Genomic DNA, 27,834 nt, shown 5'->3' on the forward strand with positions numbered 1-27,834 from the left:
AAATAATAGAAGCCCTCAGGTTGTTCTTCAACTCTATATATCCTTGGTTAGGCCTCATTTAGACTATGCTGCTCAGTTCTGGTCACCGTATTACAGAATGGATATAAATGCTCTTGAAAACATACAGAGGAGGGCGACAAAGATGATCCCATGTATCAGAAATCTTCCCTATGAGGATAGACTGAGGGCCCTGAATCTGCACTCTCTCGAAAGGCGCAGAATTAGTGAGGATATGATCGAGGTGTATAAATGGAAAACAGGAATAAATAAAAGGGATGTAAACAGCGTGCTGAAAATTTCCAGCCAAGACAGGACTCGCTGCAATGGTTTGAAGTTAGAAAAATTCAGATTCACCAAGGATATAGGAAAGCACTGGTTTGGTAATAGAGTTGTGGATGAGTGGAACAAACTCCCGAGTACAGTTATTGAGGCTAAAACGTTGTGTAGGTTTGAAAATAGGTTAGATAAATACATGAGTGGGTGTGAGTTGGACCTGACTAGCTTGTGCTACTAGGTCTGATGCCGTGCTCCTTCATAAGTAGAATGTCCCCCTCCTGGGGGGGGGGAAATGGACCTGCTTCGCGTGGGTCAGTGGGCCTGCTGCAGTGTTCCTTCTTTCTTATGTTCGTATGGTCTTTTGAGTGGGTGTGGGTGGGTGTGAAATGGACCTGACTAGCTACTAGGCCGGACGCAATGTTCCTCCTTTCTTATGTTCTTATGTTTTCAGGTATTGTGTCCAACACATGGTGGTGTACCCCACCTCTCCATCTTCCTGGAGTCCTTTCTGTCTCCTCTGTGAACACTTCTTTGAATCTCATGTTGAGTTCCTCATATACTTCTCGGTCATTTCTTGTGATCTGTCCTCTTTCCTTCCTTAGCCTGATTACCTGGTCCTTGACTGTTGTTTTCTTCCTAATGTGGCTGTACAACAGCTTCGGTCAGATTTGGCTTTCGCTGCATATTAATTTCTGGCTCTACGACTGCTCTCCTTATTCTTCTGGGTCCTTTGCTTTCTATACTTCTTCCATTCCCTAGCACACTTGGTTTTGGCCTCCCTGCACCTTTGGGTGAACCACAGGCTCATCCTGGTTTTTTCATTACTCTTGTTTCCCTTGGGTACAAACCTTTGCTCAGCTTCCATGCATATTGTTGTCAAGTATTCCATCACCTCGTCTACTGACTTCCCTGCCAGTTCTCTGTCCCACTGAACCCCGTTCAGGAAGTTCATTCCCATGTAGTCCCCTTTCTTGTAGTTTGGCTTCATTCGTCCGGTTCTTCCTGCTCCCCCCTCCACTTGTAACTCCACTGTGCATTCGAATCTTAAAACCACATGATCGCTGGCCTCAAGGGGTCTGTCATATGTGATGTCCTCAATATCTGCGCTACTCAAGGTGAATACTTGGTCCAGTCTCGCTTGTTCATCCTCTCCTCTCTCTCTGGTAGTGTTCCTTACGTGTTGGTAAAGGAAGTTTTCCAGTACCACCTCCATCATCTTAGCCCTCCACGTTTTTTGGCACCCCATGTGACTCCAAGTTCTTCCAGTCGATTTCCTTGTGGCTGAAGTCACCCATGATCAGTCGTACTCGTATGAGCCCTTCTTGTAACTTCAGCCAGTCTGTCAACCTTCGCTCTATTACTCTCATCATACTCTTGCCTTGGCCTCCTGCTGTTATATGGTGGGTTATACATCACTTCTTCATTTTAGCTGTTTCTTTGGAGTTATAATATATCTATAAAATATCTTCTCTTGTGAACATAATTTGAAACTTTCTATTTACTTCTTCACACAAATTTCCTCTTCTACTTTAGTAATTTTGTTGTCTATTTTTTACTCTTTGCATGTCTTTAACACTTGGGTTATTTTTTTATAAAGTTGAATAAAATATTTGGTTTTGCCTTGCCCTTGTCTAATATTTACTTTTTATGATTTCTGTCTTTCTCTCTCCTTACATTTGTATATTCATTTCTGGCTTGCTTCAATCTCTGATAACTTAGTCGATTAGCAGACTTCCTTTGGTTTTTTTTCCATTCCTGCACTTTTTTGTACATTTAGCACCTTCTATTAAATCTCTTTTCATTATTTCTTTCAATATTCTTTTTTCGGAATATGTCGTTTAATTTAATTTTCATAAGTGTTAAAGAATTCCTTGCCAACAGAATATTTATATCTTCCTCCCGTAATATTTTATTCTGTCAAGTTCCTCTAAATTACTATTTTACAGCATATTTCCCTTTCAAACAATTCAGTCGTTCTTCTTCATGGATTTCTTTTTTATAACTTGAGTTATAATTAACAGAATATTTTATTTCATAGAATCAAATCACTTTCCAAGTGGATTTATAGTTAAGTTGAAAATTTCGTCCTTTCTTCTAATAAATATTAGGAGTAATATTGACGGTTTTTTGTCCTCTCTCACTGTTGTTCTTTTATTAAGTTGAAGCATGAAAAGGAAAAGCTTGTTATAGCATTCCAAGGCCCTGTTAGGAGCCCACATTTGGAAACATTCCAGAGCCCAATCTGTACATAAAAAATATTTGTTTAAATTGCCTCTTACCTATACTAGAACTCATCGGTATCCTCAAGAAATCAATCAAATATCTCTAACTCTTTCTCTAGGCAAGTGAAATGAGATGTGACGTTCCAGACTTGGATGGATTGAGATGACTACTAATAGTATCTCATTTTTATTTTGTACTTTTATTACTATAATTTAACTATTTTCAGGTTTCCATTTCTGTAACTTCAGCTGTTTCTTTCATCAATATTGCCAATCCTTCTTTCTTCCTTATATCTCTCTACTCTACTTCACGGCCATTTTCATGTTCCAGCCCCTCAGCGTGGCCATCCAGAGGGAAAATGCTTGCTGCATACTTGGCTCGCTCCTCTGAAGCTGGAGGAGATTCATAATCTTTGATATAATGTAACAATGTATTCATGTTTGTATTTTCGTGCGAGTGTATACTGTCTATAAAGTTCACAGAGAATATAGAATACAGGGGGGGGGGGGTATGAAAAGAAAATATTAGCACAGCTCCGGGGAGAACCTTCAGTTTTCCCTAATGTACGTTTATTCTCTTATCTGAGGATGAGGGTCCCCAGTACAGTTCTAGAGATGGTACCTCCCTCTCCCTCCCTCTCTCCCTCTCTCTCTCTCTCTCTCTCTCTCTCTCTCTCTCTCTCTCTCTCTATATATATATATATATATATATATATATATATATATATATATATATATATATATATATCAAGCATTTTCCCTCTGGATGACCACACTGAGGGGCTGGAACATGAAAATGGCCGCCCTCGGGTCCCTGGTGGCGTCGATGAGTCTGGAACCCAGTTCTTTAAGGAAGCGTGTGGCGTTTTTCCCCCCATGATCCCAAGGTCTCTGATCCCACTGGGACAAATTGATACTGTTGGTTTATGTCTCTGCACTTACCAATCTTGTACTCCTGCCTGTGATCAGTAGCTCCCTCGGGCGACAGGGAGAAACTGTACTGGGGACCCTCATCCTCAGAGAAGAGAATAAACGTACTTTAGGGAAAACTCAAGGTTCTCCCTGGAGCTGTGCTAATATTTTCTTCTCATACCACTCCCTGTATTCTATATTCTATCTGAACTTTATAGACAGAATACACTCGCATGAAAATACAACCATGAATACATTGTTATATTATATCAAAGATTATGAATCTCCTCCAGCTTCAGAGGAGCGAGCCAAGTATGCAGCAAGCATACTTGAGCATACTTGAATCCTGCTGTGGATGTAGAGACAATGTAAATAATTTCGCCTGTTTGCGAATTGTTAAGAATTTCAAATCTCTTTCGGTGTCTACTGCATGTGGCAGGATTCGATGAAATAACTTCCAAAACGAGCTTGGTGCCCGGGGGTTTGGGGAAACATAGCTTAGCTTCGGCTAAGAGCCCATACTTATCACGGGTCTAGGTCCGTGGTAAAGTACTGTGAACTCTGATACAGAGTTAGCAGGTTCGAGTCCCGCTGTTGACAGAGACAATGTAAATAATTTCGCCTGTTTGTGAATTGTTAAGCATATATGTATATATATATATATATATATATATATATATATATATATATATATATATATATATATATATATATATATAGTGCCGAATATGTAAAACTGGTCAATTAGCAAGAACTCATACGTTTAAAGATATATTTTTTCATTAATGTTAATGTAAAATTTTTTAATTTTGCACCAAAAGAATCTTAGAAAACTTACCTAACCTTATTATAACAAGCGCAATTTATTTTAGCCTAACCCAACTAAATATATTTTAGATTTGTTTACAATAATTTAGTACTAAACAAACACAGTGAAATATATTTTTTTTCGTTAGGTTCAGAATGATTTTGGCAAAATTATTGCATACACAAATTTTCACTTGTCCTATATGGCAAGATGAACGTTGCTATTTAAGCCAAGATCGCAAGTTCTGCCTATTCGGCATGACATTATATTATATATATATATATATATATATATATATATATATATATATATATATATATATATATATATATATATATATATATATGTGTGTGTGTGTGTGTGTGTGTGTGTGTGTGTGTGTGTGTGTGTACTCACCTAGTTGTACTCACCTAGTTGAGGTTGCGGGGGTCGAGTCCGAGCTCCTGGCCCCGCCTCTTCACTGATCGCTACTAGGTCACTCTCCCTGAGCCGTGAGCTTTATCATACCTCTGCTTAAAGCTATGTATGGATCCTGCCTCCACTACATCGCTTCCCAAACTATTCCACTTACTGACTACTCTGTGGCTGAAGAAATACTTCCTAACATCCCTGTGATTCATCTGTGTCTTCAGCTTCCAACTGTGTCCCCTTGTTACTGTGTCCAATCTCTGGAACATCCTGTCTTTGTCCACCTTGTCAATTCCTCTCAGTATTTTGTATGTCGTTATCATGTCCCCCCTATCTCTCCTGTCCTCCAGTGTCGTCAGGTTGATTTCCCTTAACCTCTCCTCGTAGGACATACCTCTTAGCTCTGGGACTAGTCTTGTTGCAAACCTTTGCACTTTCTCTAGTTTCTTCACGTGCTTGGCTAGGTGTGGGTTCCAAACTGGTGCCGCATACTCCAATATGGGCCTAACATACACGGTGTACAGGGTCCTGAATGATTCCTTATTAAGATGTCGGAATGCTGTTCTGAGGTTTGTGTGTGTGTGTGTGTGTGTCGTGCCGAATACGTAAAACTAGTCAATTAGCAAGAACTCATTTAAAATACTGTTCTTTCTAAAGTTTGCACTTATACGTTCTAAGACATATATATTTTTTTCATTTATTTTAATGAAAAAAGATAATTTTGTACCAGAAGAACAGTAGAAAACTTACCTAATCTTATTATAACAAACGTAATTAAATTTAGCCAAATCAACTAAATATATTTTAGATAATTTTACAATAATTTAATAAAAAAAATATGAAGTATATTTTTTCCGCATCTTGTGTGTGTTTGTGTGTGAACGTGCGTGTGTCAGTGAGTGATGTTATCTCTAAGCAGATCGGTAAATACAGTTAGGTAGTGTCAGGCTCGCCATTAGCTGACGGAGAATCTAGTCTCCACTATTCTTTGCGCCCATTGCCCAAGACAGGAAAATACGTACAAAAACTCGACACTGTTAGATAAAAACCACATTCATAAAAGCAACTCAAAGTGGTCAAGCCACTTAGTCTGCCTTACTTCTCACTTCCTGTCTTCTCATAAATCTTGTCACTGCTTTGTCCTACCCAAGTCCTTCCCCTTTCCTTTCTTGCCATTAAATTGTGGCCTGAAAACAATGATCAATGTGGGTTTATTTCTTAACATAAATATAATGAAATCCTATTTTTAACATTAGATTTCGATCAATCGTTGTTGCGTAAGAATATGTAAACTAAACTTCGCCGTATTGATATAATGATAATAATAATAATAATAATACCTTTATTTCTACATGTACAAGGTATAAAGTCCTAGCTGACATCAATGACATACTACTATATAAAAAGCCGCTTGTTATGCTCTCACAGCATTTCGAGAAAATTAGTCAGTTTTGTCCCAGGAGTCGACACCAGTCGACTAACTCCCAGGTACTCATTGTACTGTTGGGTGAACATGGATAACCAATTTAAAGAAACATGCCCAATGTTTCTACTACTCGCTGGGAATCGAACCCAGACCCTCGCCGTATGAAACGAGAGCTTTAGCCACCAGGCCACCTAATGTAGAAGTACCAATAAGCAGAAATAGCTAGTTCAACATTTATTTGTATATATATATATATATTGTAATGTATTCCGGAGCAAAACGTTCGTAACCCCTTCTGTATACATGTACTGAAAAATAAAAAAAAAATGAAGTAAATACTAAAACTGAGTTGTACGAAAGTGTGCGGAGAACAAAGAATTTATTAACGTTATTAAGGAAACGAAGATGAAAGTCATAGAACTGAGCCACCAGAAACTATAGAGGGTGAGAATGTAAATGAGTAACTGGGGTTAAATTAGGTGTATTGAAGAGAACTTGAGCCATATTTGAATGTTTAACATTCAAATATGGAAAATATGGAGATATAAGTGTTTTAATTGAAAAACTATTTGGATTAGAATAAAAAAAAGGAATGTGAGAAGTGAGTTATAGTAAAAGTAAGTAAAAGTATGTGCACCAAGGGAAGAGAGGATCCTAGTGGAGAGAGATTTTGGGAGGTGTTAAGCAAATGTTTAGATATACAAACCAAGAAAGAAAATAATTAGTGACAGAGGAAAAAATGCTAAAGTGGGAAACACGAAGGTACAGAGCGTAACAGGTAAGTTTGGAGTGAAACTGTAAATGTTATTGGGGCAACTTTAAATGATTTATGTAAAGAAGAAGTTTATATTTAATTTACTGACCTTCACTTCGATCACTTATGATATTCTCTTCATACCTCACGTACTTCATACTCTAACTGTAGCTACTACATGAAGGCCTGATATATCTATTCTCTAAAATAATGTCCATCCCCAAGTCTTCACATCAACCATCTGTCTAGGCCAAAAAAAAATTAAAATATTAAACGATTTCGTGAATTAATTTGTCAACAACACCCTCCGGAAATAAGAAAATGGCAAAGAAAACTTTTCCGAATCACTAGAGAGCTATCTTCTGACCACAGTACTAGAAAATAATGGAAGGAAGGAGAACATCTATGTATCTATCCATCCATTTATTTGTCTGCCTCCGTCTCTGGACCTATGTATTTAAACTTCACTTTCATACGTCGTTGAATTAGGAAACATTTTTTTTGACATTTAAAGCATAGTGTATAGATAATATACCATAATAAATGTTGTGGTGTTAAATAAGAGTGTATTCTCCAGTAATAGGCCTCGTGGATAACCCGTCATGTAATCAGCTGTTAGGAGTCGGCAGAATCCTACCACGTGAGCCAGTTTTTTAATAATTTCTACTTACTGCTAGGCTTATACACTAATAGTGATAACAGAGTACAATACAAGGGAAACACCTAAGGGTGTACAAATCTTGTGGAATTATTTAAAAAAAATGTCCAGATTGCGGAAATAAGAAAAAAAAACGAAATATACAAAACATCGAACGCAATATACACAACAGGAAGCCTTTCCTTCTATTAACCCTCACACCAGTCGCTGTCATAGCTAATAACAGTGACACCATAGTACCTGGTGTGGAGGAGTTGAAAAAAAAAGTAAGAAGAGCTCTAAATACAGTGATCTATATGTGCCCAAAATCAAGGATGTAAGAGGTGCTAGAGACCACCAGTTCCTCAACATGCTGAAGAAGCTGCCAGCAGTCACCAGCTCACCAAATATGCAAGTTCAATAATAATAATAATAATAATAATAATAATAATATATAAAAATTAAAGATATCAAACTACAGTATTACCAACATATACAAATAGTAGATAAATACAAAAGACTATGTATATCAATCTATTTATACCAACATACAAAACAAAATATTTTTATAATAGGCTTATGTAGCCAGCCTATCCAGGAGAACTGTTCAAGTGCACCAGGAGGAAAGATTGTTGTATGGGATTGAAATTATAATACGTATAATCCATATGGTATGTCAAACTACAGCATATATTCCATATATATATATATATATATATATATATATATATATATATATATTTTTTATTATTTTTATTATCACACCGGCCGATTCCCACCAAGGCAGGGTGGCCCGAAAAAGAAAAACTTTCACCATCATTCACTCCATCACTGTCTTGCCAGAAGGGTGCTTTACACTACAGTTTTTAAACTGCAACATTAACACCCCTCCTTCAGAGTGCAGGCACTGTACTTCCCATCTCCAGGACTCAAGTCCGGCCTGCCGGTTTCCCTGAATCCCTTCATAAATGTTACTTTGCTCACACTCCAACAGCACGTCAAGTATTAAAAACCATTTGTCTCCATTCACTCCTATCAAACACGCTCACGCATGCCTGCTGGAAGTCCAAGCCCCTCGCACACAAAACCTCCTTTACCCCCTCCCTCCAACCCTTCCTAGGCCGACCCCTACCCCGCCTTCCTTCCACTACAGACTGATACACTCTTGAAGTCATTCTGTTTCGCTCCATTCTCTCTACATGTCCGAACCACCTCAACAACCCTTCCTCAGCCCTCTGGACAACAGTTTTGGTAATCCCGCACCTCCTCCTAACTTCCAAACTACGAATTCTCTGCATTATATTCACACCACACATTGCCCTCAGACATGACATCTCCACTGCCTCCAGCCTTCTCCTCGCTGCAACATTCATCACCCACGCTTCACACCCATATAAGAGCGTTGGTAAAACTATACTCTCATACATTCCCCTCTTTGCCTCCAAGGACAAAGTTCTTTGTCTCCACAGACTCCTAAGTGCACCACTCACTCTTTTTCCCTCATCAATTCTATGATTCACCTCATCTTTCATAGACCCATCTGCTGACACGTCCACTCCCAAATATCTGAATACGTTCACCTCCTCCATACTCTCTCCCTCCAATCTGATATTCAATCTTTCATCACCTAATCTTTTTGTTATCCTCATAACCTTACTCTTTCCTGTATTCACCTTTAATTTTCTTCTTTTGCACACCCTACCAAATTCATCCACCAATCTCTGCAACTTCTCTTCAGAATCTCCCAAGAGCACAGTGTCATCAGCAAAGAGCAGCTGTGACAACTCCCACTTTGTGTGTGATTCTTTATCTTTTAACTCCACGCCTCTTGCCAAGACCCTCGCATTTACTTCTCTTACAACCCCATCTATAAATATATTAAACAACCACGGTGACATCACACATCCTTGTCTAAGGCCTACTTTTACTGGGAAAAAATTTCCCTCTTTCCTACATACTCTAACTTGAGCCTCACTATCTTCGTAAAAACTCTTCACTGCTTTCAGTAACCTACCTCCTACACCATACACTTGCAACATCTGCCACATTGCCCCCCTATCCACCCTGTCATACGCCTTTTCCAAATCCATAAATGCCACAAAGACCTCTTTAGCCTTATCTAAATACTGTTCACTTATATGTTTCACTGTAAACACCTGGTCCACACACCCCCTACCTTTCCTAAAGCCTCCTTGTTCATCTGCTATCCTATTCTCCGTCTTACTCTTAATTCTTTCAATTATAACTCTACCATACACTTTACCAGGTACACTCAACAGACTTATCCCCCTATAATTTTTGCACTCTCTTTTATCCCCTTTGCCTTTATACAAAGGAACTATGCATGCTCTCTGCCAATCCCTAGGTACCTTACCTTCTTCCATACATTTATTAAATAATTGCACCAACCACTCCAAAACTATATCCCCACCTGCTTTTAACATTTCTATCTTTATCCCATCAATCCCGGCTGCCTTACCCCCTTTCATTTTACCTACTGCCTCACGAACTTCCCCCACACTCACAACTGGCTCTTCCTCACTCCTACAAGATGTTATTCCTCCTTGCCCTATACACGAAATCACAGCTTCCCTATCTTCATCAACATTTAACAATTCCTCAAAATATTCCTTCCATCTTCCCAATACCTCTAACTCTCCATTTAATAACTCTCCTCTCCTATTTTTAACTGACAAATCCATTTGTTCTCTAGGCTTTCTTAACTTGTTAATCTCACTCCAAAACTTTTTCTTATTTTCAACAAAATTTGTTGATAACATCTCACCCACTCTCTCATTTGCTCTCTTTTTACATTGCTTCACCACTCTCTTAACTTCTCTCTTTTTCTCCATATACTCTTCCCTCCTTGCATCACTTCTACTTTGTAAAAACTTCTCATATGCTAACTTTTTCTCCCTTACTACTCTCTTTACATCATCATTCCACCAATCGCTCCTCTTCCCTCCTGCACCCACTTTCCTGTAACCACAAACTTCTGCTGAACACTCTAACACTACATTTTTAAACCTACCCCATACCTCTTCGACCCCATTGCCTATGCTCTCATTAGCCCATCTATCCTCCAATAGCTGTTTATATCTTACCCTAACTGCCTCCTCTTTTAGTTTATAAACCTTCACCTCTCTCTTCCCTGATGCTTCTATTCTCCTTGTATCCCATCTACCTTTTACTCTCAGTGTAGCTACAACTAGAAAGTGATCTGATATATCTGTGGCCCCTCTATAAACATGTACATCCTGAAGTCTACTCAACAGTCTTTTATCTACCAATACATAATCCAACAAACTACTGTCATTTCGCCCTACATCATATCGTGTATACTTATTTATCCTCTTTTTCTTAAAATATGTATTACCTATAACTAAACCCCTTTCTATACAAAGTTCAATCAAAGGGCTCCCATTATCATTTACACCTGGCACCCCAAACTTACCTACCACACCCTCTCTAAAAGTTTCTCCTACTTTAGCATTCAAGTCCCCTACCACAATTACTCTCTCACTTGGTTCAAAGGCTCCTATACATTCACTTAACATCTCCCAAAATCTCTCTCTCTCCTCTGCATTCCTCTCTTCTCCAGGTGCATACACGCTTATTATGACCCACTTCTCGCATCCAACCTTTACTTTAATCCACATAATTCTTGAATTTACACATTCATATTCTCTTTTCTCCTTCCATAACTGATCATTTAACATTACTGCTACCCCTTCCTTTGCTCTAACTCTCTCAGATACTCCAGATTTAATCCCATTTATTTCCCCCCACTGAAACTCTCCTACCCCCTTCAGCTTTGTTTCGCTTAGGGCCAGGACATCCAACTTCTTTTCATTCATAACATCAGCAATCATCTGTTTCTTGTCATCCGCACTACATCCACGCACATTTAAGCAACCCAGTTTTATAAAGTTTTTCTTCTTCTCTTTTTTAGTAATTGTATACAGGAGAAGGGGTTACTAGCCCATTGCTCCCGGCATTTTAGTCGCCTCATACGACACGCATGGCTTACGGAGGAAAGATTCTTTTCCACTTCCCCATGGACAATAGAAGAAATAAAAAAGAACAAGAGCTATTTAGAAAAAGGAGAAAAACCTAGATGTATGTATATATATATATATGCATGTGCGTGTCTGTGAAGTGTGACCAAAGTGTAAGTAGGAGTAGCAAGATATCCCTGTTATCTTAGCGTGTTTATGAGACAGTTTGATATATATATATATATATATCAAACTACAGTATATATACCATACATATCAAACTACAGTATATATAACATATAGTATATCAAACTACAGTATTTAGACTAACATATAAAACAAAATACTTTTATGGTAGGCTTATCCTAGTCATCCTTCCCAGAAGAACTGTTCAAGTGTAACAGGAGAAAAGAGTGTTGTTTGGGATTGAAACTATAATGCATTAAATCCAAATATATCAAACTACACTCTGAAGGAGGGGTGTTAATGTTGCAGTTTTTTAACTGTAGTGTAAAGAACCCTTGTGGCAAGACAGTGATGGAGTGAATGATGGTGAAAGTTTTTCTTTTTCGGGCCACCCTGCCTTGGTGGGAATCGGCCAGTGTGATAAAAAAAAATCAAACTGCAGTATATATACCATATATATCAAACTACAGTTAATATACCAACATACAAAACAATTTTTTTATATTAAGCCTATCTAGCCAGCCTACCCAGAAGAGCTCTTTAAACACTGAAAACTAAATACTTTTAGTGGTCCTGCACACTAGCTAGCTAGGAGACTTGTCAAGTGTGCCAGGAGATGTAAACGACTACCATCATGAAAATCTGTGTACTCTGTAGAAAGAGTAACAAACGAAGTCATGCTTGGATTGCATGCAATCTCTGTGGTAAATGGTACCATTTATCACGGTAAGTGGTACCATGAGTGGGGAGTGGGGGGACCATTGATGGTTGGTATTCGGCTGGGCCAGGGTAATACCTACGCTACCATACTCTGAAAAACTTCCCCTCATTTTCTCCTGTTGCTGCCCTTGCAGCTCCTGATGATGCACTGAGAAGTGTGAATGTACTTGAGCTTAAGGATTGTATGTCGTGCCGAATAGGTAAAATTGGTCAATTAGCAAGAATTTATTTAAAATTAAATCCTTTCTAAAATTTTCTCTTATACCCTTAAAGATATTTTTTTTCACTTATGTTAATGTAAAAATTAATAATTTTGTATCAAAAGGAAAACTTACCTAACCTTATTAATAATTAACAAGCACAATGTAATTTAGCCTAATCCAACTAAATATATTTTAGACAAGTTTACAATAATTTAATAATAAACAAACACAATGAAATATATTTTTTTTCGTTAGGTTCAGAATGGTTTTTCCAAAATTATTGCATACACAAATATTCGCTTGCCTTACTCGGCAAGAAGAACGTTGCTATTTAAACCTAAAAAGCAAGTTTTACCTGTTTGGTGCAACATATATATACATAATTTTTAAAATTAATTTAGATTTTCTAAGTTACTGTTCTTGTGTGGTAGTCAACCTTCAGTTACTGATCCTCTTGGGGACTCTTGAGAGTATTTTCACAATATATCCTTCTGATTTATTCCATCTTTGACTAGGTCGAGCTCCAGCCATTGGATCCCGAGAGAGCTTTGAACTATGGCACAAGATCCTCATAAGCGTACAAACATTGGGTTCGTTGCGTGCAGTGTGGTACAAGATGCCTGGGTTATCGGATTTCTGGATCTCTCAGAACACCATTATTCCATGAATGGAAATAAAAATAACTGCTTACAGTCTTTTCTTCCTTTGTGATAACTTGAGTATTTCTCTAACGATCCGCTTCAAACTTTAAACTCTTCTGTATTTTAATTTAAGGAATTTTTAGATTCTTATTAGACTCTTAAGTGTCGTTTTGACAATTTAATATAGAATGCAGATGCTTGTCATATAAACATGTCTCATGACAATTTATCTAATAATAAAATAAAAAGATTTCTTTAATACTATTATCTTTTTATACTGGTATTTCATATTTATTTTCAAATTCTGCTTTATAGAGTTTGTTTTAAATTTCAGATTGTTTTTCTAAATGATACATCATACTGAATTTGATTTTCTAGCCAACAAGTTTTTTAAACTTATTTATGCTTTGAACTATAATTAGCAGTAAATATTTCATTGTTGAATAATTTCCTGTTGAAAACCTACATGAAATGTTTTATGCAATGGAGGTATATAGCCAGATTATCTTTATTTTAATATTTTCCTAGTTTAATTTAAATAGAAGCTGATAATCTAAGCAGGACGTTCAGATGGTAGTGTTTTTTATCTCATTCGTCACAATTCTAGAAGAAAAGACTTCATTCAATCATTTCTTTGAAAAAAAGATGTTCTCTAGTTACTATTAGTTCCACTGGCTTAGCAGAATATTAAAGTTAAGGGTCATTAACAGCAGTGTATTTACTTTGTGCACTATGGCAGCAGACCCAACAACCCTGAAATCCAGTAATTAGGTTGTGTGAACATGCCGTAGCAGAAAGACATGTTTAATGAAATATTGAATATCATAGCTATGCCCTGTCCGATTCTCCTCGAATTTTATTCATTATTGGCAGGGTTGAGTTCCAGTCCTTGACGGTATCGAGATTCTTAAGAGTGTCTTCACAATACCTCCAGTAATTATTCTCTTATTTTTACGTTTGATAGGACTTAGTTGTGGCTCATGGACTTACTGATGGTATTATTCCCAGGCTCTATAACGTCTCTGATGTTGTAACAAAATTCTCTTGTGGAATCTAAGCTTCATCATCGTTACCTCTGAAGGGCTCTGAAGTACAGGTGGCTGGGGTTATCAGAGACGAGAGATTGTTTCTTCGGGTCACTCAGTACCCAGAACATACCAATTTAATATTAACACTGTTATTGTAGTAGAATGAAAAGGAGAATTATGTTTTAGTTAGCTAGCTTAACCATTAAAAGTAACAATAAAACGTTAAATACAGCTTCACTCAAGAAAACTTACGTAAACATAAAACATAAAACTAATGCAACATTTTATAAATTCAAACTAACCGCCTTCCTGACGACTTTTCAAAAAAAAAAAATCCTCCTGTAATACAACTTTCCAAAAAAAAAAAAAAAAAAAGACAAATATTCCATCATTCGACAAGTTGAAAAAACAATCACGAATTCCCTCGCTTAATTACACCAGATATTAAATATTAAAGATTTTAATTTTTTAATTAATATTCTGAAAGCATCGATGTTCTTATTTCATGATCACAATTGGATTTCCTGCAGTGAAAACGTTGAAGAAACATTGAAATTACATTGGTGAAATTGACCCTAAAGGTTATCAATTCATTTATTGAAAAATGAGTTCTGAAATCTTTCGAGGTAAAGGAGTGGAGAGAAGCAGGAGAAAGAGGAATAACGGGAGGAAAAGGAGAACTGGAGGAAAGAAGAAAGGATGGAGAGGGGAGGGAGGGACAGTGGGAGAGAGAGGAGTGGATGGGGGAAGAGGAGGGAGGAAGGAGAGTGAGGAAGGATAGTGAGGGTGGATGGAGAATGAGGGAGGAAGGAGAGAGAGGATGGAGAATGAGGGAGGATAAAGAGTGGCGGAGGAAGGAGAGTGGGGGAGGATGCAGAGTGGCGGAGGAAGGAGAGTGAGGATGGAGAATGAAGGAGGAAGGAGAGATAATCGGGATGGAGGAAAAGAAGAAAGGAAGGGAGGAGGGGGTGAAGGGAGGAAGAGATGGATTGTGTAAGAGAAGTGAAGGAAGAGGTGGATGGTGGAAGACAACTACAGTAAGAGAAGCGGAGAACAAAAGAAGAGTTGCAATAAAAGTGAAGTTAAATCAACGAGTGGAAAGAAGAGAAGTGGAGAAACAAGAAAAGAGTGAGAAAAAAGGAAGAATAGAGAAAGAAAGAACACAGGAAGAAAGAGAACTACAGGAAAGAGGAATGAAGTAAAAAAGTAGAGGAAAAATAAGAGTGGAGAAAGAGGAGTGGAGGAAGAAAGTGGAGTGGAAAAAGAAGAGTCGAGGAAAAATGGAGTGGAGGAAGAAAGTGGAGTGGAAGAAGAGTTGAAGAAAAATGGAGTGGAGAAAGAAGGGAAAACAGGAATGGAAAGAAGAGAGGAAGAATTAACAAGGAGTGGAACAGGAGAGGAAGACGAGAGGAGACGACAAGTAATGGAGGAGGAGAGAACAGGATGAAAGAGTGGAGGATTAACGAAAGTGAAGGATGAAAGAGTGGAGGATGAAAGAAAGTGAAGGATGAAAGAGTGGAGGATGAAAGAAAGTGAAGGATGAAAGAGTGGAGGATGAGAGAAAGTGAAGGATGAAAGAGTGGAGGATGAAAGAAAGCGAAGGATGAAGGAGTGGAGGATGAAAGAAAGTGAAGGAAGAAACAGTGAAGGATGAAAGTGAATATTGAAAGATTGGAGGATAAAAAAGTGAAGGATGAAAGAGTGGAGGATGAAAGTGAAGGATGAAAGAGTGGAGGATGAAAGAGTGGAGGGTGAAAGAAAGTGAAGGATGAAAGAGTGGATGATGAAAGAAAGTGAAGGATGAAAGAGTGGATGATGAAAGAAAGTGAAGGATGAAAGAGTGGAGGACGAATGTGAAGGATGAAAGAGTGGAGGATGAAAGTGAAGGATGAAAGAGCGGAGGATGAAAGAGTGGAGAACGAAAGAAAGTGAAGGATAAGAGAGTGGAGGATGAAAGAGTAGAGGATCAAAGAGTAAAGGATGAAAGAAAGTGAAGGATGAAAGAGTGAAGGACGAATGTGAAGGATGAAAGAGTGGAGGATGAAAGTGAAGGATGAAAGAGTGGAGAACGAAAGAGAGTGAAGGATAAGAGAGTGGAGGATGAAAGAGTAGAGGATCAAAGAGTAAAGGATAAAAGAAAGTGAAGGATGAGAGAGTGCAGGATGAAAGAGTAGAGGATGAAAGAAAGTGAAGGATGAAAGAGTGGAGGATAAAAGAAAGTGAAGGATGAAAGAGGATGAAAGAAAGTGAAGGATGAAAGAATGGAGGAAGAAAGAAAGTGAAGGATGAAAGAGTGGAGGATGAAAAAAAGTGAAGGATGAAAGAGTGGAGGATGAAAGAGTGGAGAATGAAAGAAAGTGAAGGATGAGAGAGTGGAGGATGAAAGAAAGTGAAGGATAAAAGAGTGGAGGATGAAAGAAAGTGGAGGATGAAAGAGTGGAGGATGAAAGTGAAGGATGAAAGAGTGGAGGATGAAAGAAAGTGAAGGATGAAAGAGTGGAGGATAAAAGAAAGTGAAGGATGAAAGAATGGAGGAAGAAAGAAAGTGAAGGATAAAAGAGTGGAGGATGAAAGAAAGTGGAGGATGAAAGAGTGGAGGATGAAAGTGAAGGATGAAAGAGTGGAGGATGAAAGAAAGTGAAGGATGAAAGAGTGGAGGATAAAAGAAAGTGAAGGATGAAAGAGTGGAGGATAAAAGAAAGAGAAGGATGAAAGAGTGGAGGATAAAAGAAAGTGAAGGATGAAAGAGTGGAGGATAAAATAAAGTGAAGGATGAAAGAGTGAACGATGAAAGAAAGTGAAGGATGAAAGAGTGGAGGATGAAAGAAAGTGAAGGATGAAAGTGAAGGCTGAAAGTGAATAATGAAAGAGTGGAGGATAAAAAAAGTGAAGGATGAAAGAGTGGAAGATGAAAGAAAGTGAACGATAAAAGAGTGGAGGATGAAAGAAAGTGAAGGATGAAAGAGCGGAAGATAAAAGAAAGTGAAGGATGAAAGAGTGGAGGATGAAAGAAAGTAAACGATGAAAGAGTGGATGATGAAAGAAAGTGAAGGATGAAAGAGTGAAGGATGAAAGTGAATAATGAAAGAGTGGAGGATAAAAGTGAAGGATGAAGAGTGGAGGATGAAAGAGTGGAGGATGAAAGAAAGTGAAGGATGAAAGAGTGGAGGATGAAAGTGAATAATGAAAGATTGGAGGATAAAAAAGTGAAGGATGAAAGTGAAGGATGAAAAAGTGGAGGATCAAAGAGTGGAAGATGAAAGAGTGGAGGATGAAAGAGTGGAGGATGAAACAGTGGAGGATGAAAGAGTGGAGGATGAAAGAGTGAAGGATGAAGGTGAATAATGAAAGATTGGAGGAAAAAAAGTGAAGGATGAGAAAGTGGAGGATGAAACTGAAGGATGAAAGAGTGGAGGATGAAAGAGTGGAGGATGAAAGAGTGGAGGATGAAACAGTGGAGGATGAAACAGTGGAGGATGAAAGAGTGAAGGATGAAAGTGAATAATGAAAGAGTGGAGGATAAAAGTGAAGGATGAAGAGTGGAGGATGAAAGAGTGGAGGATGAAAGAAAGTGAAGGATGAAAGAGTGAAGGATGAAAGTGAATAATGAAAGAGTGGAGGATAAAAGTGAAGGATGAAGAGTGGAGGATGAAAGAGTGGAGGATGAAAGAAAGTGAAGGATGAAAGAGTGGAGGATGAAAGTGAATAATGAAAGATTGGAGGATAAAAAAGTGAAGGATGAAAGTGAAGGATGAAAAAGTGGAGGATCAAAGAGTGGAAGATAAAAGAGTGGAGGATGAAAGAGTGGAGGATGAAACAGTGGAGGATGAAACAGTGGAGGATGAAAGAGTGGAGGATGAAAGAGTGAAGGATGAAGGTGAATAATGAAAGATTGGAGGAAAAAAAGTGAAGGATGAGAAAGTGGAGGATGAAACTGAAGGATGAAAGAGTGGAGGATGAAAGAGTGGAGGATGAAAGAGTGGAGGATGAAAGAGTGGAGGATGAAAGAAAGTGAAAGATGAAAGAGTGGAGGATGAAAGAAAGTGAAGGATGAAAGAGTAGAGGATGAAAGAAAGTGAAGGAAGAAAGAGTGAAGGATGAAAGTGAATAATGAAAGATAGGAGGATAAAAAAGTGAAGGATGAAAAAGTGGAGGATGAAAGTGATGGAAGAAAGAGAGGAGGATGAAAGAGTAGAGGATGAAAGAAAGTGAAGGATGAAAGAGTGGAGGATGAAAGAAAGGGAAGGATGAAAGAGCGGAAGATGAAAGAAAGTGAAGGATGAAAAAGTAGAGGATGAAAGAAAGTGAAGGAGGAAAGAGTGGAGGATGAAAGAGTGGAGCATGAAAGAAAGTGAAGGACGAAAGAGTGGAAGATGAAAGAAAGTGAAGGATGAACGCGTGGAGGATGAAAGTAAGTGAAGGATGAAAGAGTGGAGGATGAAAGAAAGTGAAGGATGAAAGAGTGGAGGATGTAAGAAAGTGAAGGATGAAAGCGAATAATGAACGAGTGGAGGATAAAAAAAAGTGAAGGATGAAAGAATGGAGGATGAAAGTGAAGGATGAAAGAGTGGAGGATGAAAGAGTGGAGGATGAAAGAAAGTGAAGGATGAAAGAGTGGATGATGAAAGAAAGTGAAGGATGAAAGAGTGGAGGATGAAAGAAAGTGAAGGATGAAATAATAGAGGATGAAAGAAAGTGAAGGATGAAATAATAGAGGATGAAAGAAAGTGAAGGATGAAATAATAGAGGATGAAAGAAAGTGAAGGACGAAAGAGTGGAAGATGAAAGTGAATGATGAATAAGTGGAGGATGAAAGAAAGTGAAGGATGAAAGAGCGTAGGATGAAAGTGAAGAAAGAGCGGAGGATGAAAGAAAGTGAAGGATGAAAGAGTGGAGGATAAAAGAAAGTGAAGGATGAATGAGTGGAGGATGAAAGTGAAGGATGAAAGAATGGAGGATGAAAGAGTGAAGGATAAAAGAAAGTGAAGGATGAAAGAGTGGAGCATGAAAGTGAAGGATGAAAGAGTGGAGGCTGAAAGTGAAGGGTGAAAGAGTGGAGGATGAAAGAATGGAGAAAGAAAGTGAAGAATGAAAGAGTGGAGGATGAAAGAGTGGAGGATGAAAGAAAGTGAAGGATGAAACAGTGGCGGATGAAAGAAAGTGAAGGATGAAAGAGTGGAGGATGAAAGTGAAGGATGAAAGAGTGGACGATGAAAGAAAGTGAAGAATGAAAGAGTGGAGGATAAAGGACGGTGAAGGATGAAAGACTGGAGGATGAAAGAAAGTGAAGGATAAAACAGTGGCGGATGAAAGAAAGTGAAGGATGAAAGAGTTGAGGATGAAAGAAAGTGAATGATGAAAGTGAAGGATGAAAGAAAGTGAAGGATGAAAGTGAAGGATGAAAGAAAGTGAAGGATGAAAGTGAATAATGAAAGAGTGGAGGATAAAAAAAGTGAAGGATAAAAGAGTGGAGGATGAAAGTGAAGGATGAAAGAGTGGAGGATGAAAGAAAGTGAAGGATGAAAGAGTGGAAGATGAAAGTTAAGGATGAAAGAGTGGAGGATGAAAGAAAGTGAAGGATGAAAAATTGGAGGATGAAAAAGTGAAGGATGAAAGAGTGGAGGATGAAAGTGAAGAATGAAAGAGTGGAGGATGAAAGAGAGTGGATGAAAGAAAGTGGAGGATGAAAGAGTGGAGGATAAAAGAAAGTGACGGATGAAAGAGTGGAGGACGAAAGAAAGTGAAGGATGAAAGAGTAGAGGATGAAAAAGTGGAGGATGAAAGAGTGGAGGATGAAAGAAAGTGAAGGATGAAAGAGTGGAAGATGAAAGAAAGTGAAGGATGAGAGAGTGGAGGATGAAAGAGCTGAGAATCAGAGAGTGGAGGATGAAAGAGTGGAGAATGAAAGAAGGTGAAGGATGAAAGAGATTAGACTGGTTATAAATGACCATAATTTTTAAAGGGGTGGACCGGTAAGCCAGCGGAAGGCCTCGGTCAGATGACCAAAAGCTCCAAAGGTGGGTCATCATCTGACTAAGACCCGCGTCAGGAAACATTTGTCCTGTTTCCTGACGAACCTTACCTAACCTAACCTAACCTAACCTAACCTAACCTAACCTAACCTAACCTAACCGATGAAAGAGATGGATGAAAATGGAGGATAAAAGAAATTGAAGGATGAAAGAAAGTGAAGGATGAAAGAATGGAGGATGAAAGAAAGTGGAGCATGAAAGAGTGGAGGACGAAAGTGAAGGATGAAAGAAAGTGAAAGATGAAAGAAAATGAAGGATGAAAGAAAATGAAGGATGAAAGAGTGGAAGATGAAAGTGAAGGATGAGTAAGTGGAGGATGAAAGAAAGTAAAGGATGAAAGAATATAGGATGAAAGAAAGTGAAGGTTGAAAGAGTGGAAGATTAAAGTGAAGGATGAATAAGTGGAGGATGAACGAAAGAGAAGGATGAAAGAGTGGAGGATGAAAAAGTGAAGGATGAAAGAGTGGGGGATAAAAGTGAAGAATGAAAGAGTGGAGGATGAAAGAGTGGAGAATTAAAGAAAGTGAAGAATGAAAGAGTGGAGGATGAATGTGAAGGATGAAAGAGTGGAGGATGAAAGAGCGGAGGACGAAATAAAGTGAAGGATGAAGGAGTGGAAGATGAAAGAAAGTGAAGGATGAAAGAGTGGAGGATGAAAGAATGTGAAGGATGAAAGAGTGAAGGATGAAAGTGGAGGATGAAAGAGTGGAGGATGAAAGAAAGTAAACGATGAAAGAGTGGATGATGAAAGAAAGTGAAGGATGAAAGAGTGAAGGATGAAAGTGAATAATGAAAGAGTGGAGGATAAAAAAAGTGAAGGATGAAAGAGTGGAGGATGAAAGAAAGTGAAGGATGAAAGAGTGGAGGATGAAAGAGTGGAGGATGAAAGAAAGTGAAGGATGAAAGAGTGGATGATGAAAGTGAATAATGAAAGATTGGAGGATAAAAACGTGAAGGATGAAAAAGTGGAGGATGAAAGTGAAGGATGAAAAAGTGGAGGATGAAAGAGTGGAAGATGAAAGAAAGCGAAGGATGAAAGAGTGGAGGATGAAAGAAAGTGAAGGATGAAAGAGTGGAGGATGAAAGAAAGTGAAGGATGAAAGAGTGGAGGATGAAAGAAAGTGAAGGATGAAAGAAAGTGAAGGATGAAAGAGTGAAGGATGAAAGATTGGAGGAAAAAAAGTGAAGGACGAGAAAGTGGAGGATGAAAGTGAAGGATGAAAGACTGGAGGATGAAAGTGAAGGATGAAAGAGTGGAGGATGAAAGTGAAGGATGAAAGAGTGGAGGATGAAAGTGAAGGATGAAAGAGTGGAGGATGAAAGAGTGGAGAATGAAAGTGTATATGAAAGAGTGGAGAATGAAAGTGTAGGATGAAAGAAAAGGTTACTCTGCTGCTGATCTGTTGTTAAACCTCTCCACTAAGTGGCACCAGTCACTGGATGAATCCAAAGTCAGCTGTGTGGTAGCACTGGACATTGCTGGCGCTTTCGACCGGGTGTGGCACCAGGGCCTCTTAGCAAAACTTCAAGCACTGGGAATTGCAGGCTCTACGCTATGTCTCCTCAGTGATTACCTTCATGGTAGATCTCTAAGTGTAGTTCTCAATGGAACGGAATCAGCAAGACATCCTATTGGGGCAAGTGTTCCACAAGGAAGCGTGCTGGGTCCATTGTTATGGAATGTCTACTTTAACGACCTTCTTCATCTCATCCCAGAATCACATGCATATGCAGACGACTGTACACTGACATTCACTTATCCAAGAGAAGAAATGCCAGCTGCTCTAAGCTACATCAATCACCAGCTGAGAGCTATATCAGCTTGGGGAAATAGATGGCAAGTAACATTTGCACCTGAGAAAACGCAAATGATGATCGTCTCTAGGCACCATGATGGTAATGCTTGTGCAGTAGTAAGGATGAATGGGAGGATGTTGGCACCTGGAGAAGAAGTTGATATCCTTGGGGTGAAATTTGACTCCAAACTAACCATGAAGAACCATGTTGTAAATCTTGCAAACAAGGCAGCCAGGAAGCTTACAGCACTTCGCCGTATCTCCCATCTGCTTGACAGTAGGGGTTGCAAGATCCTGTACGAGGCACAAGTACGCTCGCACCTTGAGTATGCTCCACTTTCTTGGTTTGCCTGCGCCCCCCCCCCCCTTTCATCTGCGACTGCTTGACAGAGTAGAGAACAGAGCAAGACGTCTCATCTCTCGCCTGGACCCATCCTGGATAGATCTGTCATTTCAGCAGAGCCTTCAACATAGGAGGGATGTGGGTGGCCTTACTGTTATGTACAAGGCCAATATTGTCAAAATACCACACTTGGATCCACTTCGAGGACAGCGTGAAACAAGCTTTTATGCCACAAGACGGGCAGAAAGCAGCAACTTCACTCTGGCTGTACCCTTCTCCAGGACATCACTCCATCTGAGATCATACATACCCAGGATGACTCGAGTATGGAACACATTCGTACAGCATAATGATGTCAACGAGATAAAGTCAGTTGATCAAATGAAAATGCTGGCCCACAGATGGCTCCAACTTCATCCTGTTCCGTACTTGTATGTCTCATAACAATAAAAATGCTTTCAAATGAGCTGATGTAGGTAACAGCTCTTAGCTTGCCAATAAAGTTAGGAATCCTTAACCTGTAATATAGCTGTCAATAAAGCTAGGGATCCTTAACCTTGTCAAACCCTGTGTAAAAAAAAAAAAACAAGTGGCGGATGAAAGAAAGTGAAGGATGAAAGAGTGGAGGATGAAAGTGAAGGATGAAAGAGTGGAGGATGAAAGAGTGGAGAATGAAAGTGTAGGATGAAAGGGTGGAGGATGAAAGAAAGTGAAGGATGAAAGAGTGGAGGATAAAGGACAGTGAAGGATGAAAGAGTGGAGGATGAAAGGAAGTGAAGGATGAAACAGTGGCGGATGAAAGAAAGTGAAGGATGAAAGAGTGGAGGATGAAAGAAAGTGAAGGATGAAAGAAAGTGAAGGATGAAAGAAAGTGAAGGATGAAAGAGTGGAGGATGAAAGAGTGGAGGATGAAAGAGTGGAGGATGAAAGAGTGGAGGATGAAAGAGTGGAGGATGAAAGAAAGTGAAGGATGAAAGAAAGTGAAGGATGAAAGAAAGTGAAGGATGAAAGAGTGGAGGATAAAAGAAAGAGATGAATGAAAGAGTGAAAGATGAAAGAAAGTGAAGGATGAAAGAGTGAAGGATGAAAGAAAGTGAATAATGAAATAGTGGAGGATGAAAGAAAGTGAAGGATGAAAGAGTGGAGGACGAAAGTCAAGGATTAAAGAATGGAGTATGAAAGAGTGGAGGATGAAAGAAAGTGAAGGATTAAAGAGTTGAGGGTGAAAGTGAAGGATTTAAGATTGGAGGATGAAAGAGTGAAGGATGAAAGAGTGGAGGATGAAAGAGTGAAGGATGAAAGAGTGGAGGATGAAAGAAAGTGAAGGACGAAAGAGTGGAGGATGAAAGAATGTGAAGCATGAAAGAGTGGAGGGTGACAGAAAGTGAAGGATGAAAGAATGTGAAGCATGAAAGAGTGGAGGGTGACAGAAAGTGAAGGATGAAAGAGTGGAGGATGAAAGAATGTGAAGGATGAAAGAGTGGAGGACAAAAAAAAGAGATGAATGAAAGAGTGAAAGATGAAAGAAAGTGAAGGATGAAAGAAAGTGAAGGATGAAAGAAAGTGATGGATGAAAGAGAGAATGACGAAAGTGAAGGATGAAAGTGGAGGTTGAAAGAGTGGAGGATGAAAGAAAGTGAAGGACGAAAGAGCCGAGGATGAAAGTGAAGAAAGAGTGGAGAATGAAAGAGTGGAGGATGAAAGAGTGGAGGATGAAAGAGTGGAAGATGAAAGTGAAGGATGAAAGAGTGGAGGATGAAAGAAAGAGAAGGATGAAAGAGTGGAGGATGAAAGTGAATGAAAGAGTGAAAAATGAAAGAAAGTGAATAATGAAAGAGTGGATGATGAAAGAAAGTGAAGGATGAAAGTGGAGGATAAAAGAAAGTGAAGGATAAAAGAGTGGAGGATGAAAAAGTGAAGGATGAAAGAGTGGAAGATGAAAGTGAAGGTTGAAAGAGTGGGGGATGAAAGTGGAGGATGAAAGACTGGAGGATGAAAGAAAGTGAAGGATGAAAGAGTGGAAGATGAAAAGTGAAGGATGAAAGAGTGGAGGATGAAAGTGAAGAATTAAAGAGTGGAGGATGAAAGAGTGTAGGATGAAAGAGTGGAGGATGAAAGAAAGTGAAGGATGAAAGAGTGGAGGATAAAAGAAAGTGACGGATGAAAGAGTGGAAGACGAAAGAAAGTGAAGGATGAAAGAGTGGAGGATGAAAAAAGTGAAGGATGAAAGAGTGGTGGATGAAAGAAAGTGAAGGATGAAAGAGTGGAGGATGAAAGAAAATGAAGGATGAGAGAGTGAAGGATGAAAGACTGGAGGATGAAAGAAAGTGATGGATGAAATAGTGGAGGATAAAAGGAAGTGAAGTATGAATGAGTGGAGGATGAAAGTGAAGGATGAAAGAATGTGAAGGATGAAAGAGTGGAGGATGAAAGAAAGTGAAGGATGAAAGTGTGGAGGATGAAAGAGTGGAGGATGAAAGAAAGTGAAGGATGAAAGAATATAGAAAGAAAGTGAAGGTTGAAAGAGTGGAAGTTGAAAGTGAAGGATGAAGAAGTGGAGGATGAAAGAAAGTGAACGATGAAAGAGTGGAGGATGAAAAAGTGAAGGATGAAAGAGCGGAGGATCAAAGTGAAGAATGAAAGAGTGGAAGATGAAAGAAAGTGAGGGATGAAAGAAAGTGAAGGATGAAAGAGTGGAGGATGAAAGAAAGTGAAGGATGAAAGAGTGGAGAATGAAAGAATGTGAAGGATGAAAGAGTGGAGGACGAAAGAAAGTGAAGGATGAGAGAGTGAAGGATGAAAGAAAGTGAATGAAAGAGTGGAGGATGAAAGAAAGTGAAGGATGGAAGAGTGGAGGAGGAAAGAGTGGAGGTTGAAAGAAAGTGAAGGGTGAAAGAGCGGAGGATGAAAGAAAGTGAAGTATGAAAGAGTGGAGGATGAAAGTGATGAATGAAAGTGACGGATGAAAGAGTGGAGGATGAAAGAAAGTGAAGGATGAAAGAGTGGAGGATGAGAAAGTGATGGATGAAAGAGTGGAGGATGAAAGTGAAGACTGAAAGAGTGGAGGATAAAAGAAAGTGAAGGATGAAAGAGTGGAGGATAAAAGAAAGTGACGGATGAAAGAGTGGAAGACGAAAGAAAGTGAAGGATGAAAGAGTGGAGGATGAAAAAAGTGAAGGATGAAAGAGTGGTGGATGAAAGAAAGTGAAGGATGAAAGAGTGGAGGATGAAAGAAAGTGAAGGATGAGAGAGTGAAGGATGAAAGACTGGAGGATGAAAGAAAGTGATGGATGAAATAGTGGAGGATAAAAGGAAGTGAAGTATGAATGAGTGGAGGATGAAAGTGAAGGATGAAAGAATGTGAAGGATGAAAGAGTGGAGGATGAAAGAAAGTGAAGGATGAAAGTGTGGAGGATGAAAGAGTGGAGGATGAAAGAAAGTGAAGGATGAAAGAATATAGAAAGAAAGTGAAGGTTGAAAGAGTGGAAGTTGAAAGTGAAGGATGAAGAAGTGGAGGATGAAAGAAAATGAACGATGAAAGAGTGGAGGATGAAAAAGTGAAGGATGAAAGAGCGGAGGATCAAAGTGAAGAATGAAAGAGTGGAAGATGAAAGAAAGTGAGGGATGAAAGAAAGTGAAGGATGAAAGAGTGGAGGATGAAAGAAAGTGAAGGATGAAAGAGTGGAGAATGAAAGAATGTGAAGGATGAAAGAGTGGAGGACGAAAGAAAGTGAAGGATGAGAGAGTGAAGGATGAAAGAAAGTGAATGAAAGAGTGGAGGATGAAAGAAAGTGAAGGATGGAAGAGTGGAGGAGGAAAGAGTGGAGGTTGAAAGAAAGTGAAGGGTGAAAGAGCGGAGGATGAAAGAAAGTGAAGTATGAAAGAGTGGAGGATGAAAGTGATGAATGAAAGTGACGGATGAAAGAGTGGAGGATGAAAGAAAGTGAAGGATGAAAGAGTGGAGGATGAGAAAGTGATGGATGAAAGAGTGGAAGACGAAAGAAAATGAAGGGTGAAAGAGTGGAAGATGAATGTGAAGGATGAAAGAGTGGAGAATGAAAGAAAGTGGAGGATGAAAGTGATGAATGAAAGAGTGGAGGATGAAAGTGAAGACTGAAAGAATGGAGGATAAAAGAGAGTGAAGGATGAAAGAGTAGAAGATGAAAGAAAGTGAAGGATGAAAGAGTGGAAGATGATGAAAGAGTGGAGGATGAAAAAGTAGAGGATGAAAGAAAGTGGAGGATGAAAGAGTGGAGGATGAAAGAGTGGAGGATGAAAGAAAGTGAAGGATGAAAGAGTGGAGGATGAAATAAAGTGAGGGATGAAAGAATGGAAGATGAAAGAAAGTGAATGAAGGAGTGGAGGATGAAAGAAAGTGAAGGATGAATCCTTAATCTGTAAATAGCTTGACAATAAAGCTAGGGATCCTTAACCTTGTCAAACATTGAGTAAAAAAAAGAGTGGGGGATGAAAGAAAGTGAAGGATGAAAGAGTGGAGGATGAAAGAGTGGAGGATGAAAGAGTGGAGGATGAAAGAGTGGAGGATGAAAGAGTGGAGGATGAAAGAATGGAGGATGAAAGAAAGTGAAGGATGAAAGAGTGGAGGATAAAAGAAAGAGATAAATGAAAGAGTGAAAGATGAAAGAAAGTGAATGATGAAAGAAAGTGAAGGATGAAAGAGTGAAGGATGAAAGAAAGTGAATAATGAAATAGTGGAGGATGAAAGAAAGTGAAGGGTGAAAGAGTGGAGGACGAAAGTCAAGGATTAAAGAATGGAGTATGAAAGAGTGGAGGATGAAAGAAAGTGAAGGATTAAAGAGTCGAGGGTGAAAGTGAAGGATTTAAGAGTGGATAATGAAAGAGTGGAGGATGAAAGAAAGTGAAGGATGAAAGAGTGGAGGATGAAAGAATGTGAAGGATGAAAGAGTGGAGGGTGAAAGAAAGTGAAGGATGAAAGAGTGGAGGACGAAACAGTGGAGGATGAAAGAAAGTGAAGGATGAAAGAGTGGAAGATGAAAGAAAGTGAAGGACGAAAGAGTGGAGGATGAAAAAGTGGAGGATGAATGAAATTGAAGGAAGAAAGAGTGGAGGATGAAAGAAAGTAAACGATGAAAGGGTGGAGGATGAAAGAAAGTGAAGGATGAAAGAGTGAAGGATGAAAGAGTGGAGGATGAATGTGAAGGATGAAAGAGTGGAGGATGAATGAAATTGAAAGGATAAAGAGTGGAGGATGAAAGAAAGTGAAGGATGAAAGAATGGAGGATGAAAGTGAAGGATGAGAGAGTGGAGAATGAAAGAGTGGAGGATTAAAGAGTGGGGTAGAAAGAAAGTGAAGGATGAAAGCGTGGAGGATGAAAGAGTGGAGGAAGAAAGAGAGTGAATCATGAAAGAGAGTGAAGGATGAAAGAGAGAGAAGGATGAGAGTGAAGGATGAAAGAGTGAAG

Source organism: Cherax quadricarinatus, chromosome 34 (assembly GCF_038502225.1).
Source record: "Cherax quadricarinatus isolate ZL_2023a chromosome 34, ASM3850222v1, whole genome shotgun sequence".
Lineage (NCBI taxonomy): Eukaryota > Metazoa > Arthropoda > Malacostraca > Decapoda > Parastacidae > Cherax > Cherax quadricarinatus.